Source organism: Mercurialis annua, linkage group LG5 (assembly GCF_937616625.2).
Source record: "Mercurialis annua linkage group LG5, ddMerAnnu1.2, whole genome shotgun sequence".
Classification (NCBI taxonomy): Eukaryota; Viridiplantae; Streptophyta; class Magnoliopsida; order Malpighiales; family Euphorbiaceae; genus Mercurialis; species Mercurialis annua.
The window spans coordinates 45,080,216-45,097,787 of NC_065574.1; the positions used below are offsets into that span (position 1 = coordinate 45,080,216).

At 38.3% G+C, this 17,572-nt stretch overlaps 2 long non-coding RNA genes across 4 annotated transcripts; both read right to left on the reverse strand.

The window, feature by feature from the left end:
* Positions 1-7,691: 7,691 nt before the first annotated feature.
* On the reverse strand, positions 7,692-10,597 carry LOC126680417 (uncharacterized). 2 transcript variants are annotated; one of them, XR_007641139.2, is made up of 3 exons: positions 10,414-10,597; positions 10,247-10,323; positions 7,692-7,990 (listed from the first exon to the last, which is right to left on the reverse strand). It is a non-coding gene; the product is annotated as an uncharacterized LOC126680417 (long non-coding RNA). The 2 variants fall into 2 exon arrangements; XR_007641138.2 differs by lacking the exon at positions 7,692-7,990 and adding an exon at positions 8,812-9,335.
* Positions 10,598-12,878: 2,281 nt separating this feature from the next.
* Positions 12,879-16,336, reverse strand: LOC126680416 (uncharacterized). 2 transcript variants are annotated; one of them, XR_007641135.2, is made up of 3 exons: positions 16,153-16,336; positions 15,986-16,062; positions 12,879-13,728 (listed from the first exon to the last, which is right to left on the reverse strand). It is a non-coding gene; the product is annotated as an uncharacterized LOC126680416 (long non-coding RNA). The 2 variants fall into 2 exon arrangements; XR_007641136.2 differs by lacking the exon at positions 12,879-13,728 and adding an exon at positions 14,551-15,074.
* Between the last annotated feature and the right edge of the window lie 1,236 nt (positions 16,337-17,572).

The following is a 17,572-nucleotide window of genomic DNA, read 5'->3' on the forward strand; positions in this document are numbered from 1 at the left end:
TTTATATTAACGAATATAAAATCAATTTTGAGCTCGGTTCGTATAGAATACGAACTGATAACTTGTAAAACGGCGACGCCTCTCTGATCCGATAGCAGCTTCACGGCTATACCTGAAAGGCACAGCACAACCGTAAGAAGGATGCCGGAAGGGGATTCCGGCAAACCACTCCGACGGTCTAGTCAATAGGTGTTTTAGTGAGAGAAAGAATAAGAAGTGAAAGTGAGTTGAGAGAAAAAGAGAATTAACCTCCTTACCTACTTTTTCCTATCTTTTCATACTATGTCTGTTGTTCCTCTTAGTCTGGGCCGACAGACCTGATTTCATTCTCTTTGTCTGTGCAGATATTGTCTGGAATGTCAGGGTACGTTCTGACAGGTTTGTCGCTGTGTTTGGTGAAAGATGAACTCGGGTAAAACCGAGATGGTATTTCTGTGTGTGCTGCTTAGTGCGACCGAGATGGTTCCTGAGATTATGGTACTTCCTTATGTTCTGTTCGGTGTGACCGAGATGGTTTCTGAGATTATGGTCCTTCCTTATGTTCTGTTCGGTGTGACCGAGATGGTTCCTGAGATTATGGTCCTTCCTTATGTTCTGTTCGGTGTGACCAAGATGGTTTTTGAGATTATGGTCCTTCCTTATGTTCTGTTCGGTTGGTTGGTTGTTTTTACAGTGTGCCTTACCCGGTTTATGTCATATTTAGAGATTGTTTATCTGTGTTGTTATCACAAGTCCCCCCTAGTCTGTTCGGATATTTATGTCCGAGTATGGTTGTGTATGTGTTTTTGTTGATCGGATGTGATTTAGGTCTGTTGTGAGTTTGCTAGGTTGTCTTCTCCCACCTTTTGGTTTGCTTTCTTATTCGATACGCTTTATCCGACACGTGTCCTTCCTTTAATGCTGTTGTTTGACATCTGGTATCCACTAGCACATTTATTGAGGTGTCGTTTCAGTTTCCCTACTTCGGCTCTTATAAAAGCCCTTACTTTTCTTTGCTTAGTTTCTTTTCTCTTCTTTGCTCTTGTTTTTCTTTCCTTTGTTGGTGTCTACTTTCGTAATTTCGAAGATATTCATTAGTAAGTTTCTTCTTTTCTTTGATTTTGATCTTGTTTATTGCTATTTCTTCATCTTTTTTCTGTTTGTTCTTCGTGTTCTTGAGTTTTCTCCTTCTGGGTTGGTATAGGTGGGTAGTTGATTATTTGATTTTGTGTTTCTATTGTTTTTGTTGAATAATGTCTTCTGTGGAGGATTCCCAGAATGATTTTGTGGAGGTTTATGATGATGAGGAGGGTAACTCGGATGGGTGTACCTCTGGGGGGAAATAAATCGGAGGCCGAGCTTTCTGACTCGGCTAAGGGGCGATCCGTTGAGGTCCCTCGTAAGGTAGAGGACGTGGGTTGTTCGGAAGCAACCTCCTTTGTTAAACTGAGACGAATTAGACCTAGGAGTAGCAAAATTGCTTAGTCTCGGAGAATTAGGATGGAGAATGCCTTTGCCGAGTTGAACCAAGGATATCTAGATTATCTCATTTCCCAAATAAACTTGCGTGAGGGGTATCAGTTTGAACTGTACCCTCCTGGTCTAACTATAAACGATCCGGCTGGACCGGATTATATAGTGGTAAGCGTAGAACACCTTCATTCGGGTTTTCGTATTCCTCTTTAAACCGACTTAGTGGCCTTCTTTAAATTTTATAACATGCCTCTTAGCCAGTTTCACCCGAATGGTATTAGGCATTTCTTATGCCTTCGTCGGCTATGCCGACGTCGTAAAATTCCTTTCTCGGTAGAATTGTTTGCCAGCATTTATGGTCTTATATTCGGCGGTGCTTATGCCTTTTCTTCTTTCAAAATTCTTAAGTCGGAACCTAGGCATGTTATAGAGAAAGTGTCTACTTCGGTTAAGAGGATTAGGGAAGATTGGTTTCGGATCTACCATCCTACTGCCTTTGCCGACCTGCCTCAGCGATGGTTGTGTACTTCTCCCGTGACTCTATTGAGGCGGGATGCTGCTGGGATTGAGAACCATAGACTTCTCCAGGACGTTTTGAAGACGACTGGTCCAATAAATACTTACTCCCTTATACCGAAACTGCCTATTGTTAAGTTTGACCCGAAGCGGGAAGGTTGTTCTCGGTTTTTTGCTTTGCTTTATTTTTGATGTGTTTGTTATTGTTGGTTTGCTAATGGATTTTTTGTGTTTGTTAGTGTTCAACATGAGTGCTTTTAACGCTGCTCGGAGGAAAGGTGGTGATGTTGCTACTAAGAACCCGTCTTCGGCTAAGGGTGGGAGTGAGCCGAAACTGGTGGAGAAGGTGGTGTCGGGGGCACAGGCTATAACCCAGGCAAAACCTTTGGCTACGGTGCTTCCTCCTTCTAAACCTATGAAGAGAAAAAATTTGGATAAAGGGAAGGAGCCTTGCTCGGCTGTAAATGTAAAGGATGCAGTAGTCCTTCCCGGAGGTGCTGATGTTGTTGTAGGGTTGGGTGTGCCCGGGATGGACAAAACATTGTCTCCTCCGAATAAAAAAGCCAGGCTGGGTGATTCGGGAGTCACTCCGGTTGGACCGGATGATGTGAAACTGTCTCCCCGGTTTCTTGCGCGCTATTTGAAGTCTAAGTCGATGGAAGATACTGTTGATTCCTTGTCGACTTCGGTTTTTCTAGGGAAGATGGTATCCCTTCCTCGGGACCGTGAGGTGTTGTCGGTAACCTCGCCCAAGGACTTTCTTGACACTAGCGTGTCCCTTTCTTTCCAAGTACGTCTTTCATCATTTCTGTCTTCTCTCCCTTTCTTTTTTTTGTTTATTTATTTTATTAAGTTTTTGGTTGGTTTGTGTAGTTAATAAACCATCTTGTGGGGGCCCGGGCCTTTCAAGATGATCTATCTGCTCAGGCTTCCGAGGATCGCGAGAAGTTGACCACGGCTATTGCCGATTTGGAGAAAGAGCAACTTCAGAGGGCTAATGTTGAGTCCGTCCTGGCGAGCAATACTGAAAGGTTTAATGCTAAGATTGAGAAGCTGAATGAGGAGATATCCGTCCTGAACAAGGAGAGGACCGAGCTTGCTCTCGCCAAGGATGCTTTTGATAAGGAGAAAGAGCAGCTTCGGGTGCAGCTGACCGAGGCGTTTGACAAAGAGAAAGCTGCTCTTCAGAAGACAATTGATGGTCATCATCAGGGCTATATGCGCCTGCATGACATACTCGATGATACGACTAAATTGTGGAGACTCAGCGTGATGATATGATGGTGGAGTTTGCTCGTCTTACCGATGCTATGGAAGATGATATGAAAGAGCGTGTTGTGCCGCTTCTTCGGGCTGATGTTGATCCCTCATGTTTGTATCTTGATATGGATGGTATGTATCAAAAGTTGCAAGCCGACCGGAAACTTGCTGGACAGGCTGAAGGTTTGAAGTCTGAGGAGCGAAATGCTGAAGACTTTGCGGCCGAGCTGCGGAAAGAGCTTGAAGATGATGCCCTTCCTGTTGATGAGAAGATTCCGGCGTCCGAACACGATGCTGTTATTATCACGAAGGTTGATGTTGTTGTGACCGGGCGAGTGGGTGAGGCTGGGGTTGAAGGGGTTGGCGCTGGTGCCCCGAAAGAGATTGGTGATGTAGTTACCTCGTCCCCGACTTTGCTTCTGGAGGTTCGGCATTATGAGGAGGCTGGCCTGAGTGAGAATGATGGTACTTCATCTGGGGTTGCTTTGTTGGTTCCCGAGCATTAGCAATGCTGTAATAGATTAAATATTTGGTCTTTTGTAAAAAACATGTTGATTAAGTGATATAGATTTTTCTCCTTCTTACTGTGTGTATGGTTTTTGTTGAATCGTGCTTTGTTTTATTTTGATTCTCTGATTCATGTCGGCTTTGATTGTTTATTATATTTGTCTTTTGCTGTATTTGGTTTTAAGTTACTACTTTTAATTGTGTTAAGCTATGGCTTAAGTCGTTTTTGAGCCATAGCTTCAAATTCTGTTAAGCTATGGCTTAACTCGGTTTTAAGCGATAGCGTGAAATTCTGTTTAAGCAATGGCTTAACTCGGTTTTAAGCGACAGCGTGAAATTCTGTTAAGCAATGGCTTAACTCGGTTTTAAGCAATAGCTTGAAATTATGTTAAGCTATGGCTTAACTCGGTTTTAAGCAATAGCTTGAAATTCTGTTAAGCTATGGCTTAACTCGGTTTTAAGCAATAGCTTGAAATTCTGTTAAGCTATGGCTTAACTCGGTTTTAAGCAATAGCTTGAAATTCTGTTATGCTATGGTTTGACTCTTTGTTTCTTTTGTCTTTTCTTTTATTGATAGGGGAAAAACTTGCATTTTGGGCCTACAGCCGACTTTGACCTAAATGCAAGTGAAAAAACCCCTGACAGACTCGATAACTTGAATGTTGTGTACTGATAGAATCTTTTGAGAACTCTGGCATTCCAGGTTCTTGGTAGGTCTCGTCCTGACATATAGGTTAAGTAATAGGCTCCTCCTTTTCCTACTTTCTTCACTTGGTAAGGTCCTTCCCGGTTAGCTCCGAGCTTAGAGACACCTGCATTGCCCCTTGCTACATCGGCTCGTCATAGTACTAGGTCGCCTACTTCAAATATTAGAGGTTTGACCCGTTTGTTATGATATGTTGTCATCCTTTATTTGTATGCTTCGATGTGCATTAATGCTTGCTCTCTTCTCTCTTCTAGTAAATTGAGGCAAAGTCTGGTGCTTTCTTCGTTTTGTTGTTCGTCGTAGTATTGTACTCTGATGGTAGGCATGCCGATTTCGACTGGCACCATTGCTTCGCACCCATAGGTCAGACTGTATGGTGTTCTTCCTGTGCCGGCTTTTGGCGTGGTTCTGTATGACCATAGCACATTATGTAGCTCGTCGGCCCATCGACCTTTTGCTTCGTCCAGGCGCTTCTTCAGGCCATTGACAATGGTTCGATTGGTTACTTCAGTCATTCCGTTGCTCTGTGGGTGGATGCCCGAGGTGAACCTTAGGTCAATTCCTTTTTCGATGCAGAATTCTCTGAAGTTTTTGTTGTCAAATTGCTTCCCATTGTCGGTTATGATGATTTTTGGGATCCCGAAACGACAGATGATTTCTCTTTCGACGAAGCTCCGAACTCGTGCTTCTGTTATGGTGGAGACAGCTTCGGCTTCTACCCACTTTGAGAAGTGTTCGACTGCTACTATCAGGAATTTTCGCTGCCCACTTGCCGTTGGAAAAGGTCCGACGATGTCTATTCCCCACATGCTGAATGGCCAAAGGCTTACTATTGGATTTTGTTCGGTCGTTGGCTGATGGTGTACGTTTTGGTGGTACTGACATTTTTCACACTTTTGTACCAAATTTGCTGCGTCTTGTGCCAGTGTCGGCTAGTAATAACCTTGTAAGACGGTTTTTTGGCAGAGTGCTAGATGTGAGATGTGACTTCCGCACATACCTTCGTGTATCTCGGCTAATACATATTTCCCTTCTTCTACTGTGAGGCATCTGGACCAGGGATGTGAGAATGATTTTCTATATAGAGTCCCGTCTCGGTATGAGAAGTGTGGTGCTCGGCGTTTCACTTTCTTTGCTTCTTTGCTATCCTCGGGCAGGCTCCCGTTTTTGATGTATGATATGATGTGTTCCATCCACTGGTCTACTGGGTTGATGAGGAACGTTGCTTTGGGATTCTGGATACTACTGAAATTTTGAACTGAGCATGGTACGCCCGGCATTGTTTCTTTGGCTGCTCCGGCTTTTGTCAATGTATCTGCTTCTGTGTTTTCCTCTCTGGGTATTTGTTCTAATTCCCATTTTCCTCCTTCTTTGATGAGTTTTGCGAGCAGCTCTTTAACTCGGTCTACGTATTTTTTTCATTTCTGGATCCTTTACTTCGTATAGACCAAGTACTCGATTGACCACCAGCTGAGAGTCGCTCTGAATTCTGGTGTACTCGGTCTTTACCACCGTTGCCATTCTTAACCCACCTATTAGGGCTTCGTATTCTGCTGCATTGTTGGTTGCCGGTAAAATTGAGATGGATGGAGTTTTGCATTTTTATCTTATGTGGTCCTTTTAATATCATGCCCGCTCCTGCTCCGGTTATGTTTGATGCCCCATCTACTTGTAGCGTCCAGCTGACTAGGCCCTTGTCTACCTTGGTAGGTTGATTGTGTGTTGTTGTTTCTGCTACAAAGTCGGCCAAGATTTGTGCTTTCATTGCTGTCCGTGGTTCGTATTTGATGTCGTATGATCCTATCATGACCGACCAGTTGACTAGTCGTCCTGATGTTTCTGGTCTTGCGAGCGCTTTCCTTAGGGGTTGGTTTGTTCGGACTATTACCGTGTGAGCCTGGAAGTATCTATTTAGTTTTTCGACCGTTAGGACCAATGCCAATGCAAATTTCTCAATTTTGCTATATCTGAGCTCGGGCCCTTTTAATACCTTACTCGTGTAGTACACCGGTTTTTGCTCGGATGCCTCTTCCTTTACCAGTACTGATGCTACTGTTTCATTTGTGACACTTAGGTATAGGTATAATATTTCTCCGGTTTCCGGTCTTCCAAGCAGTGGTGGTGAACTCAGGAATTTCTTAAGTTCTTCAAAAGATTGTTGGCATTCTTTGGTCCATTCGAATTTTTTCACACTTCTTAATGTTTTAAAGAATGGGAGACATCTTTTCGCCGAGTTAGACACGAATCGACCGAGAGCTGTGATTCTTCCGTTGAGCTTCTGAACTTCTTTAGCTGATTTTGGCGCCTTCATTTCCAATATTGCTCTTATTTTTTCCGGGTTTACTTCAATGCCTTTTTGAGAAATGAGGTAACCGAGGAATTTTCCTGCTGGGACTCCGAATGCGCATTTGTCCGGATTTAGCTTGAGTTTGTACCTTTTAAGCTTGGTGAAGACTTCTTCTAGGTCTTTTGCATGATCTTCTACTTTTTTGGATTTGACGATGATGTCATCCACATAAACTTCCATGTTTCGACCGATCTGGTCTTTGAATACGAAATTCATTAACCGCTGATACGTTGCCCCTGCATTTTTTAATCCGAACGGCATTTGTTTGTAGCAGTATGTGCCACTGTCGGTTACGAAGCTTGTTTTCTCTTTGTCTTCTTTGTGCATTGGGATTTGGTGATATCCTTGGGCCGCGTCTATGAACGAGTAGACTTCGTAGCCGCTGGTGGAATCGACCAGTTGATCAATGTTTGGTAAGGGGTAGCTGTCTTTGGGGCATGCTCGGTTTAGGTCTGTGAAGTCTATGCACAGTCTCCATTTTCCGTTTGGCTTTCTTATGAGCACAACGTTTGATAGCCATTTCGGGTAATATACTCTTCTGATAAAGCCTGCTGCTAATAATTTATCTACTTCTGCTCTGATGGCGATTTGTCTGTCTACTGCGAAGGCTCTTTTCTTTTGTTTGACCGGCTTGTGTTTTGGATCAACATTTAGCTTATGTGATATTATTGCCGGGTCGACCCCTTCTATCTCGCCTGGGGTGTTAACAAATTCGACCTCATTCCTGATTAACATGTCGGTTATCTCTTGTTTTATTGGTTTAGGCAGCGCATCGCCTATTTGGACCGACCTTGGTGTTATTCCTGTCAGATTTACTCTTTCTAACTTTCCATGTGGTTCGAGCTTGCCCTCATCCGAGTCTGGTATCTCCATTGTTTCTATGGCCAAGGTTTCTTGTCACGACCCAAATTTATGAGTCGCGACCGGCGCTAGGGAATGGGAGTGGTAGCTCCGAAACCCGTAGCAAGCCTAAAAACCTGTGTAAATTTTTCGCAAATCAAATCATATTTCACATATCAAAATACTTGTGACCCCATTTTACAAAAATATCAGAGTTAAAACGCGTTATACAAATACATAGACAAAAACATCTAGACTACTGCGGACCGCTAGAATGAAAACCTTCTTTCACTTCTTGTGCAAATGACTTCCGAGAATTAAAACTTCGGAAGCTTGACTCTCCAAATCATATCATACTATCCCTGAAAAATGGGAGGAGCAACGGGGTCAGTATAAAACTGAGTGAGTTCACCAAATTACACGCAATATCACATAAAGGGTTAAAACCGTTGAAAACCCATTTTATATATAGAAAATACTCTTTTAAAATCATATTGCATACCCTCTTTACTTTCCTTCATATCTCTTAGTTTATTTCATAAACTTATAGTTTATACGTATTTGACATCTTCGATTTCTTATTATGGTTTTGATATTTTTCTTCTCTCGTTTTGTTTCATTAGTTTTCGACCGAATCTTAAATCTTAGTTTATATTATCATGATTCCAAGTCGAACTAAATCATTGGCAAGTCTCTTGTGACTTGATCCTTATGGTTGGGTCCCGAGATAGTTCAACCGAGTTACCCATAACCATATGGTACAGTCCCGAGATAATTCAACCGAGTTACTTGTACCATTTCTCAATCCCAAACGATCGATAGGAGTCCCGAGATAATTCAACCGAGTTACTCCTTAGACACGGGTCCCGAGATAGTTCAACCGAGTTACCTTCGTGTCTGCATTCGGACTCTGCACCCTGCAGGTCTTTTGAACTTAACTGTCGATTCATATGATTCCTATTGACATTTAATAGGAGTAATTGTTCACATTGTGTCTCGATCTTGTTTCGTATTGATTCTCGATGTATCACACTTACTTTTTATTTCGTATGAGTTCCGAGGATTATCATCGAGAATGGATGAGATACAAGTCCCGGGATAATTCTACCGAGTTCAACCTTGTATCTCAGTTCTTATTATTTTGTGCACCATAGTACAATTCTCATTTTACATTTTTTTTTTGTATTTTTCGTTCTGTTGTATTGATCCTTTATGGACCATGGCATGCACATTACAATCTACAAGCATACATCTATAACACACGCACGTATGGGTATTTATTATGTTTGATAGTACATATCGGAATGTACTATATTTCCTTATTCATATCTGATCTGATACTTGTATATTATTCGATATTCGATTTATTAGTACATATAGGAATGTACTGTACTTTTCTTATTTATATTTGGTTCAATTCACATTTTATTACTTTACCCATCCCCGGTGCCTTAACATTTATGTTATTATCAAAATAACATATTACGATAAAACATCATTTTCAAAGCATACATACGTATACATTTTAAAAGCAAACATCTCAAATATATAAATATTCATATAGCTTTTCGTATTAAAATACGTGGCTTTATGAATATTAACGAGTAATTTAAAGTGTACTCACACTTGCTATCCAAATTCTTCAAATAATTATGACGATATCTCGATCCGTTTGCCTCAAACCTTTTCGATAGTCGCTCGTCCGATCTACGCAAATATAATAATAGCAAGAATTAATAAAATTCTAACTATTATTAACTTAACCAAAAATTACATTTCTAGCCAACTTCGGCTATCGAAACCGCTTACTTAAAATAGTCCGACCCCTAAACAAAATTGACATTCTTAAAGTTTAGAACGTCACCTACAACCTTCGTTTAGGTCTCGGACCATGAAACGCACCCGAAGGTGTCGAAAACAAGCTCATAAGTTATCTCCTTGGAGCTGTTTACAAGTGCAGGGCAGACTGCACAACAAAATGTTATGTCCAAAATGAGCATCCTAGAGTCCGATTCAACAAAAACTCGAACTCAGACAATTATAGTTAACATCCTAAAGTTTCTGTATCAACAAACGGAACTTGATTTGGACTTATACAGCCCGAGATATTGCCTTTTCAATATCGCTGTTTTGCAAGACATTTTCTGCAAAATGTCAATTTAGTTTACGTAACTCATATTCAGTCCTTAGACACCCATAACAAGCATGAAATCAATCATATTCCAGACCCTATACTTCCTTATAAACATGACAATTCAAGTCTCAAACACCATTTAAAACACCTAAGCATGAACTATACAATTTGGCCGAGTATCATTACCATTTTTCAATCAAGTTTCCGTCAAACATCAATCAACCAATTCCAAGTTGTAATCAGCCCTTTATACCTCCAAATCATGCTTAATATTATCATTTAAACTATACATAATCAACCTTCATCATGGCCAAATACTTGACTCTATTTCATTCTCAATTTAATCAATTATACAACAATAACTCTATAACTTACAAACAACAATCATCAAACACTAACGACTCCATCAATATGCCGAAACATAGACCAAACCACCATCAAACTTCATCAATCAATACTTAAACAAATTTCAGAAAATCCATACCTTGATGATTGTCTCTTAGCCAAAGCTTTAATCATCAAAATTCACCATCCAAAATCCTTCAATTAGCTTATAATTCACTTTACACAAAAATCAAACAAAAATCTCAAGTTAACTCACAAAACCGAAATCATAGTTCAGAAACCCTAAAACCAAACTGATCATTTTACCTTATATTATTGGGATATATCAGTAGATATTGATCTCCTCTTTCCGTTGCCGCGAGAATCGCCCAAATCGGATCAAAAACGAATGAGTTATGCTCCTTTGAAGTTTGGTTGATGTTCTTCCATGGAGAAAGGGTTAAGGACGAATTTTGGGAGCTGAAAATGATATGCTTGCTGAGTTTAAACTCATATGCAAGTGGCTTAAATAGGTGAGGCAAAAGTCTCCTTTAGTCCTTGAGTTTGTCACCTCCTCAACCTCTAACTTCTAACTTTTCTTTCGTCCAATTTAGTCCGTAGAACACTAAATCTCTTAAGCCCAATTAAATCCATATCATTTATTCTCAAATAAATAATATTAAACCCATATCTTATAACTTTACTTTCCAATAATTTATTTTGACAATTTTGGCTAAAAGCGCTCAAATTTCCATTTTGAGCTAACTTGCACTTTTTCTCACTTTTTCGTCCAATTTTCATATTAATGACTATCGATAACCACTTTATCGATATTATTTTCTTATCTTGAGAAAATAGAGTAAAACACAACTTCCTCCGGAAATTTGTGGTTAAAAGTCCACTTTAGTCCTTAAAGTGGTTAATTTACACTTTAGCCCTTATTCTTAATTAATCATCAAACTTTCTCCTAAAACGTTTTCGTATACTTACGAAACTTTGACGATCATTTATTAATAATATTTCACGGACCTTGGCGTGAATATTATTAGCTCTGGCTTTCCAACTTATTTTATTTTATTCTCTTTTTATCTTGATTAAATCTCATTGCTCATCTAATAATTTTCAGTTAAAATTATTATTTTACGATAATTCCAATAGACCCGCTTCGGTCTAAGTCCTTATTATCCAGTCTTAATCTGATAGTCTCATTCTTAATTCTTACGATTATGCCTCGTGGCAATACACGTAATACCTCAAAAATTTAGGTTATTACAATCTTCCCCCCTTACAAAAATTCGTCCTCGAATTTTCATAATCTTCTAATATCACTTAACCAATCCTTAATCAAACCTTATCATTCACTTCCTTCCATACTTCCGCTGCGATACTCTGATTAATTATTCACCAACTGTTAACTTTACAGTTAGGTTTATACAATCATTCATCTAATACTGTTTTTAGGTGAAAGTGTCTCGATATACTTATCGAGTAACTTCTTATGCTAACCATCATAACCATCTTATTACTACTTGATTCATAATAATAATGAATCAATTCTCTTTATTCGACCTTTTTGAACAACATATGTTTGTTCTTAGGGTTCATATCCCCTGATGTAACTAACTTCTATGTTCGATTTCCTCGTCCTAGAGGTAAACGTGCTTCGAGTTTAATCATGGCCGCTATCATTTTACATGTTTGTAAAGTAGCGTCGTTGTTCTTTTATTTAATATACAAGACCGACATTAGAGATTTGCAATTCAAATCTCGATACGTTGCGATTCGTGTTATACTACTCGTCGTTCTATATACTTGTCGTGTTACATACGTATGTTTTCATATAGGCCTAACAAGATGATCAGTCTTGTTCTATGCCTCTATATACAGAGTCACTGTCCGAGCTTACTTACGTTGGAAAACTCATCCGTTTAAAATCACAATACTTTTCATTTCTCAAATCATGTCATAATTGTGCACCGGTGTGATGACTTCTCTCATCACAAGAGTTGCAATGACACTCCTCTTTTTCATTTCCAGACATACACAATGTATATGATGCATGTCCTATTAGTGAATGCAATATGGATGTAGTGATGCAATTCTATTCGTGTCAATGCGATGTTTTTTATGATTCGTGTCCGGGCACAATTATGTCTTTTCAAAACATTTCATTTCGATCAAAAACTTTTCTTTCATAAAACGGGTTTTACGTAAGTTGCTCTCTACATAAGACTCTGCACTATCTATTAATTATCTTTCTATCGTTCGCAACTATTTACATTCTTTACACATGTAAAGATGTAACTCTTTTCGCCTGATTCTGACGTCGTTCGAAAGACACGCCCTAAACGTTCGTGTTTACACTAGGCTAGCTCAAAAGGTCTGATCACTTTCGAGCTTCTAGTGTTTGGACTTCATGATGTTTATCTCGATATATGATTGTGTCTAACTAGAAGTCATCGCGACAAACTCCGTCTTTTAGGAAAAAGATTGTTTCGTGTTTCCCGTGGTATCAAACTACTCGGGATGTGGGCATTCCTTCACGTGGTAACCTTGTTGTCCACATCGAAGACATATGTATGTCCTAGCTTGACAGCTAGTCGAGCATCTCCTATCGCATAACGAGTGTATGAAACTTGCATAGTTTGAACTTCCTTGTTCCGATGACAAACTAATAGTGCTAGCCCTTTTGGCTGCCTTCCCTTATCTATCTTTCCTATAAATCCGACTATGTCGCCTTTCTTAAGTCTTGAGAGCATTTCGCCCAGCATAGGCTTAGCAAACTTTCATCATTGAATCATAAGAAACTATTTCTATTCATAACAATCGATTACAATATATAAATTTTATGTATCGTATAAATTATCACAGGCTTACATACCTGTGAGCATATCACTCTCCTGAGTGATCGCGCTGCAAACATACATATCTTATTTGTTACATTACATCACTCGTATAATATCCAATCCAACCAATTTATAATTCAATCATTGTCCATAACGATATTCATACATCATATGAGTCTCGAGAGTATATAACTCTTCGTAGACTATAGATACTCGAAAGCATATTGCTTACTCGAGTAAACACACACATATTTTGTGCTCGTACACATCTAACTCGACTCCTAATAGCACATAAGGGAGAGGACGCTTTTGTAAAACTTTTGAAAAATCGATGAAAACGTTGATAACGTTCAAAAGACATGACTGGAAATCCCTATAATCCGCAGTAGTTCTTAGCTTAACCTAGTGACATCATACCTAGGAACTACATACATCAATCGTATACAGGCAATGGCCTATGAATCTAAACCATTGCTCTGATACCACCTTTGTCACGACCCAAATTTATGAGTCGCGACCGGCGCTAGGGAATGGGAGTGGTAGCTCCGAAACCCGTAGCAAGCCTAAAAACCTGTGTAAATTTTTCGCAAATCAAATCATATTTCACATATCAAAATACTTGTGACCCCATTTTACAAAAATATCAGAGTTAAAACGCGTTATACAAATACATAGACAAAAACATCTAGACTACTGCGGACCGCTAGAATGAAAACCTTCTTTCACTTCTTGTGCAAATGACTTCCGAGAATTAAAACTTCGGAAGCTTGACTCTCCAAATCATATCATACTATCCCTGAAAAATGGGAGGAGCAACGGGGTCAGTATAAAACTGAGTGAGCTCACCAAATTACACGCAATATCACATAAAGGGTTAAAACCGTTGAAAACCCATTTTATATATAGAAAATACTCTTTTAAAATCATATTGCATACCCTCTTTACTTTCCTTCATATCTCTTAGTTTATTTCATAAACTTATAGTTTATACGTATTTGACATCTTCGATTTCTTATTATGGTTTTGATATTTTTCTTCTCTCGTTTTGTTTCATTAGTTTTCGACCGAATCTTAAATCTTAGTTTATATCATCATGATTCCAAGTCGAACTAAATCATTGGCAAGTCTCTTGTGACTTGATCCTTATGGTTGGGTCCCGAGATAGTTCAACCGAGTTACCCATAACCATATGGTACAGTCCCGAGATAATTCAACCGAGTTACTTGTACCATTTCTCAATCCCAAACGATCGATAGGAGTCCCGAGATAATTCAACCGAGTTACTCCTTAGACACGGGTCCCGAGATAGTTCAACCGAGTTACCTTCGTGTCTGCATTCGGACTCTGCACCCTGCAGGTCTTTTGAACTTAACTGTCGATTCATATGATTCCTATTGACATTTAATAGGAGTAATTGTTCACATTGTGTCTCGATCTTGTTTCGTATTGATTCTCGATGTATCACACTTACTTTTTATTTCGTATGGGTTCCGAGGATTATCATCGAGAATGGATGAGATACAAGTCCCGGGATAATTCTACCGAGTTCAACCTTGTATCTCAGTTCTTATTATTTTGTGCACCATAGTACAATTCTCATTTTACATTTTTTTTTTTGTATTTTTCGTTCTGTTGTATTGATCCTTTATGGACCATGGCATGCACATTACAATCTACAAGCATACATCTATAACACACGCACGTATGGGTATTTATTATGTTTGATAGTACATATCGGAATGTACTATATTTCCTTATTCATATCTGATCTGATACTTGTATATTATTCGATATTCGATTTATTAGTACATATAGGAATGTACTGTACTTTTCTTATTTATATTTGGTTCAATTCACATTTTATTACTTTACCCATCCCCGGTGCCTTAACATTTATGTTATTATCAAAATAACATATTACGATAAAACATCATTTTCAAAGCATACATACGTATACATTTTAAAAGCAAACATCTCAAATATATAAATATTCATATAGCTTTTCGTATTAAAATACGTGGCTTTATGAATATTAACGAGTAATTTAAAGTGTACTCACACTTGCTATCCAAATTCTTCAAATAATTATGACGATATCTCGATCCGTTTGCCTCAAACCTTTTCGATAGTCGCTCGTCCGATCTACGCAAATATAATAATAGCAAGAATTAATAAAATTCTAACTATTATTAACTTAACCAAAAATTACATTTCTAGCCAACTTCGGCTATCGAAACCGCTTACTTAAAATAGTCCGACCCCTAAACAAAATTGACATTCTTAAAGTTTAGAACGTCACCTACAACTTTCGTTTAGGTCTCGGACCATGAAACGCACCCGAAGGTGTCGAAAACAAGCTCATAAGTTATCTCCTTGGAGCTGTTTACAAGTGCAGGGCAGACTGCACAACAAAATGTTATGTCCAAAATGAGCATCCTAGAGTCCGATTCAACAAAAACTCGAACTCAGACAATTATAGTTAACATCCTAAAGTTTCCGTATCAACAAACGGAACTTGATTTGGACTTATACAGCCCGAGATATTGCCTTTTCAATATCGCTGTTTTGCAAGACATTTTCTGCAAAATGTCAATTTAGTTTACGTAACTCATATTCAGTCCTTAGACACCCATAACAAGCATGAAATCAATCATATTCCAGACCCTATACTTCCTTATAAACATGACAATTCAAGTCTCAAACACCATTTAAAACACCTAAGCATGAACTATACAATTTGGCCGAGTATCATTACCATTTTTCAATCAAGTTTCCGTCAAACATCAATCAACCAATTCCAAGTTGTAATCAGCCCTTTATACCTCCAAATCATGCTTAATATTATCATTTAAACTATACATAATCAACCTTCATCATGGCCAAATACTTGACTCTATTTCATTCTCAATTTAATCAATTATACAACAATAACTCTATAACTTACAAACAACAATCATCAAACACTAACGACTCCATCAATATGCCGAAACATAGACCAAACCACCATCAAACTTCATCAATCAATACTTAAACAAATTTCAGAAAATCCATACCTTGATGATTGTCTCTTAGCCAAAGCTTTAATCATCAAAATTCACCATCCAAAATCCTTCAATTAGCTTATAATTCACTTTACACAAAAATCAAACAAAAATCTCAAGTTAACTCACAAAACCGAAATCATAGTTCAGAAACCCTAAAACCAAACTGATCATTTTACCTTATATTATTGGGATATATCAGTAGATATTGATCTCCTCTTTCCGTTGCCGCGAGAATCGCCCAAATCGGATCAAAAACGAATGAGTTATGCTCCTTTGAAGTTTGGTTGATGTTCTTCCATGGAGAAAGGGTTAAGGACGAATTTTGGGAGCTGAAAATGATATGCTTGCTGAGTTTAAACTCATATGCAAGTGGCTTAAATAGGTGAGGCAAAAGTCTCCTTTAGTCCTTGAGTTTGTCACCTCCTCAACCTCTAACTTCTAACTTTTCTTTCGTCCAATTTAGTCCGTAGAACACTAAATCTCTTAAGCCCAATTAAATCCATATCATTTATTCTCAAATAAATAATATTAAACCCATATCTTATAACTTTACTTTCCAATAATTTATTTTGACAATTTTGGCTAAAAGCGCTCAAATTTCCATTTTGAGCTAACTTGCACTTTTTCTCACTTTTTCGTCCAATTTTCATATTAATGACTATCGATAACCACTTTATCGATATTATTTTCTTATCTTGAGAAAATAGAGTAAAACACAACTTCCTCCGGAAATTTGTGGTTAAAAGTCCACTTTAGTCCTTAAAGTGGTTAATTTACACTTTAGCCCTTATTCTTAATTAATCATCAAACTTTCTCCTAAAACGTTTTCGTATACTTACGAAACTTTGACGATCATTTATTAATAATATTTCACGGACCTTGGCGTGAATATTATTAGCTCTGGCTTTCCAACTTATTTTATTTTATTCTCTTTTTATCTTGATTAAATCCCATTGCTCATCTAATAATTTTCAGTTAAAATTATTATTTTACGATAATTCCAATAGACCCGCTTCGGTCTAAGTCCTTATTATCCAGTCTTAATCTGATAGTCTCATTCTTAATTCTTACGATTATGCCTCGTGGCAATACACGTAATACCTCAAAAATTTAGGTTATTACAATCTTCCCCCCTTACAAAAATTCGTCCTCGAATTTTCATAATCTTCTAATATCACTTAACCAATCCTTAATCAAACCTTATCATTCACTTCCTTCCATACTTCCGCTGCGATACTCTGATTAATTATTCACCAACTGTTAACTTTACAGTTAGGTTTATACAATCATTCATCTAATACTGTTTTTAGGTGAAAGTGTCTCGATATACTTATCGAGTAACTTCTTATGCTAACCATCATAACCATCTTATTACTACTTGATTCATAATAATAATGAATCAATTCTCTTTATTCGACCTTTTTGAACAACATATGTTTGTTCTTAGGGTTCATATCCCCTGATGTAACTAACTTCTATGTTCGATTTCCTCGTCCTAGAGGTAAACGTGCTTCGAGTTTAATCATGGCCGCTATCATTTTACATGTTTGTAAAGTAGCGTCGTTGTTCTTTTATTTAATATACAAGACCGACATT